Genomic DNA, 3795 nt, shown 5'->3' with positions numbered 1-3795 from the left:
TGGCGTAGAACCTTCTGGAAGACACGCGGGTCCCAGCTATTACCATAGAGAAAGGGATTAAACAAGAGCGGACACTCGGCGAAAATTGGAAACAGGAAACACGTCACGCTATAGTATTAACATCGACGAATTGGGGTCGCGAGCATCGAAAAAAAGAAGAATGTGAAATAAGATTAACAGAAATTGTTTTATTTTTTATTCTTTCCCGGAAAATTAAGAATATCTGCGTATAAATTAAATTAAACTTTGCGGCTTACTTCCGTTGCCTAGCGACAGGCGAACCGGCGAATGACGAGCCAGATGTTTGCGTCATTCGTCAGACACGGCGCCGAAGCGACAGACCGGCCGCACATCTGAGCGTTCGACTGTTCGGGCACCCGTCCGCCTGTTTTTCTATTGTTAGGATTTAGCCTGGTTTGGTGGCCTCCCGGCGAATTATTGCGCTCATTCGGAACTTCGACAAGGCAGCACTGCACTATTGGACTACGGCAAGGTGAGAAACTTTGTTCGACAGTCTGCGACGCACTTCAAGTAATTAGGCTTACTGCCCGGCAACTAGGCTAGACTTGTGACGCAGTTAACGAAAAACAGCGTAGCCGTCGTGGAGCAGTTAATTTGAATTAAAGAATCGCACTGGGAGATGTTTGCCACGCTTCCTATAAGCCCCAATATTGTTTTAACTAATTTCGGTAGTTTTTGGGCACTCTAGTCGCACAGGGTGCTGTGACGCAGCTTCGCGTGTACTGAATTTTACTGCGACAAGTTTTGGCGCTTTCTCTGACTGCCAAAATTATTGAAACTAATTTCATTACTTTTTGGGCTACCTTTCTAGCACAGTGAGCGCGCCTGGCGCTGTGACTCGGTTAGCGAAAACCAGCTCGGCCGTGGTGCGCGGTTTCGCGCTTTAATGCATGCACTGACAAGTTCATGGCGCTTTTCTTTCTCTGACGCCCAACATCGTTGAAAATTATTTTCGATACTTTTATGTTATGAGGCCCGCTCGCCGCGCCTGTTGTGACGCAGCGAAAAGCAGCTCGGCCGTGGTGACAGTTTGGCGCGTACTGAATCTTACTGCGACAAATTTGTCGCAATTTTTATGTCCCCGCAACAATTTAAGCCTTCCTTCGGTACCCACGCTTGTCGAAAACGCGACGAGCAATCGTCAAGAGTGATAACACGGGAGTGCGTTGCTTGCGCCTGCAGAACGCACAAGTGATAAGCCAAGGAGCTCAAACGCCAGGAACTAGTAACTCAAAAATTCTGTTTTCTGAACGGCACCCACGCATTTTGTCTTGAGTGCGAGTAGAAGGAATTCTGCGAGCGTCCAGCATGCTCTGGTTGAGAGCCTGTGTTGTGGCCACCTCTGTGTATTCGCAGCGTACAATCGCGTCGGTTGTAGCCAAGTTCGCGAAACGCGCCGTCGCCCTCGCATTCGTGCTATTAAAGTGCAGGAAATAAGTGTTGGGAAGAGGGGAATGCTTGGAATTAGAATGTGTTTGTGGTATGTACGGTATTGCTTGGGATGAGTCGGGTGTTTTCTACGCCGTGTGTGTAAATACGAACTGCTTTTGTTTGTAATGCCGCCCACTCACCACTTTCGCACGCTTCGCCTCTACAGGCATTATTCTTAGATATTAATACCAAAATAACGCTTGTAATTTTTTCAGCTCACGTCGTCTGGTGGAGTTTCCTGTGGAAACTTGTGCTGCTTACCTGGTGCCACAACGCTGGATGAATGCACAAAAAGCCCGCGACGAGCATTTACAAAGAATAAAATAAACATTAATTTTTCCACATTTCACAAGGTGTCTTGCGTCTTTATGAAATTGCACGTGGCACATATTCAATGGAGGCTTATGAAGATCGTTCGCAATGAATTTTACTTAAAATAATTTGCAAATAGATATTTAATAAATAAGAAATAAATATGTAAATAAGTATTTGCTGCGAAGGCAAGAGAAAAAAAAAAGAACGGAGCCGGCGTGACGCGCACCAGCTAGAATTCAAAACGCGCGCGCACAAAACCGAAACCGGAAGTGTGCTTCAGGTTTTAACATCCACGGCTTGGTGCGCTGCAGTCAATTCGGCCGCTGGGCTCTATGGGAGTGTCCGCTTTTGTTGTATTCTTTTCTCTATGCTATTACTCTGGAACCTTCGATGACTGATGTATAAAAGCCGACGCACTTTACCCGCTGATCAGATTTCGGACGATCGCCGACTATGTTGGCCGCCATCGTTGTTCTTTGACCGTAGCCTGCTTTTGAGGGCACAAGTTCGCCCAATAAAACGCTAATTCCGTTAATCACAGTTTTGCGGCCTTCTTCAGTGTCGCTACTGCGTGACAATATGTGCGGACATCTCGAATCACTGGCGGCTGTCTTGCCGAGCAGGCAACGTGGGCCATTGGGGATGTGCCCGAATAGACCACCTCGCTGCTAACTGCTGTCTCGTCTATAGTGGACAACCCACTTCACTGGATGCGTGCTACTGGCTGTGTGCCCGAACAGACAATTAGGCACTGGGTATGTTTTACTGGGTAGGTGCTCATCCTTGGCCAATCGCCAACAATGGATACGCACCGCTGTGCGCACACAGGGGGTGCGAAGCCTTAAATTTATTTATATACGTGTCGCACTTGCCTCTGCGCATACACCTCTCATCGGCATTTTTTCCTCGACAAGAAAGAGAGAGAGAGGGATATAAGGAAGGCAGGGATGTTAGCCAGTCAAGAGTCACTTGGCTGCCCTACGCTGGGGGAAGGGAGAAGGGGACAAGCATCCTTCATTGCCTTCGTCCTCGTGTCGCTAACAGCTACGGGCTGCGAGGCTGTGCTTGTGTCACCTGCTATTGCCAGCTACCTCAGCTAATTCAAACAAGCTTCACTTTATTTAGATTTTAGCATTGCGTTAGATCTAGGCTTTATTATAATCTTTCTTTTGCATTTTTCACCCAACGGAATGCTGCCATCGCATTAGGAATCAAAGCCGTCACCTCCTGCCCAGCACCACAACTCTATAGCCATTGAGCCTCGGAGGTGGGTCAATGTTCATATTGACAGGGAATAAGCCATTAATAACAATTGTCGAATAATTTATTTGATGTGTGTTTTGCTGACATTGTTTCCTCCTCTTTTTTTCATTTGGATATTCAGCCCCATATATTTGGCATTTGATAGTCAATAATGTCTTTGATATACGCACGTGTGTGCGTGTGTGTGTGTGTGTGTGTGTGTGTGTGTGTGTGTGTGTGTGTGTGTGTGTGTGTGTGTGTGTGTGTGTGTGTGTGTGTGTGTGCGTGCGTGAGAGGTAGAAGCAGAGGGCGAAATCTTGATTGCGGAAAGCGATTTTCAAATTTCTTGCGGTACCCATGGCGCTGTTGCCCGTGATGATGATAATCTCGGTAACTAGGGCGCGAACGCACTGTGAAGGGCGGGTATTTTCTCTGATTTTTTTAGTGCTGTAGATTAATGCTGCACTCAGCGGTAAGTGCTCACCACCTCAACTACCTAGTAAACCGTTTCACGTGCAATTAGTGTCCGTGCAGGTGAAGATTAAACGGTGAATCTGCAAGTCCATCAGCAGAATCTAGAAAATGCATTTCTTCCTAATTTTGTTACGGCATTAGTGCAGTATAACTGCCGACAACAATTGAAACTGAACGTTTGCTCTGTCATCGAGGGAGCATAAATGCAAAATGTCTCGAAGGGACATCAGTGCCCTAATTTTCTTTTCCTAGCAAGAGCACACTTTTTTTTTTGTACGAGTTGTTCACACCCCCCCCCCCAAAAAAAAAGAA

General features: G+C 46.7%; 1 long non-coding RNA gene across 1 annotated transcript; it reads left to right on the top strand.

Moving 5' to 3' along the window:
• The first annotated feature begins 326 nt into the window (after positions 1 to 326).
• LOC139051318 (uncharacterized) lies at positions 327 to 1796 on the top strand. The gene is made up of 2 exons (XR_011509327.1): positions 327 to 493; positions 1668 to 1796. It is a non-coding gene; the product is annotated as an uncharacterized lncRNA (long non-coding RNA).
• The last annotated feature ends 1999 nt before the right edge of the window (positions 1797 to 3795 follow it).

The sequence above is a fragment of the Dermacentor albipictus genome, unplaced genomic scaffold, assembly GCF_038994185.2.
Source record: "Dermacentor albipictus isolate Rhodes 1998 colony unplaced genomic scaffold, USDA_Dalb.pri_finalv2 scaffold_11, whole genome shotgun sequence".
Lineage (NCBI taxonomy): Eukaryota > Metazoa > Arthropoda > Arachnida > Ixodida > Ixodidae > Dermacentor > Dermacentor albipictus.
This window is presented reverse-complemented; position numbering and strand designations above follow the sequence as displayed.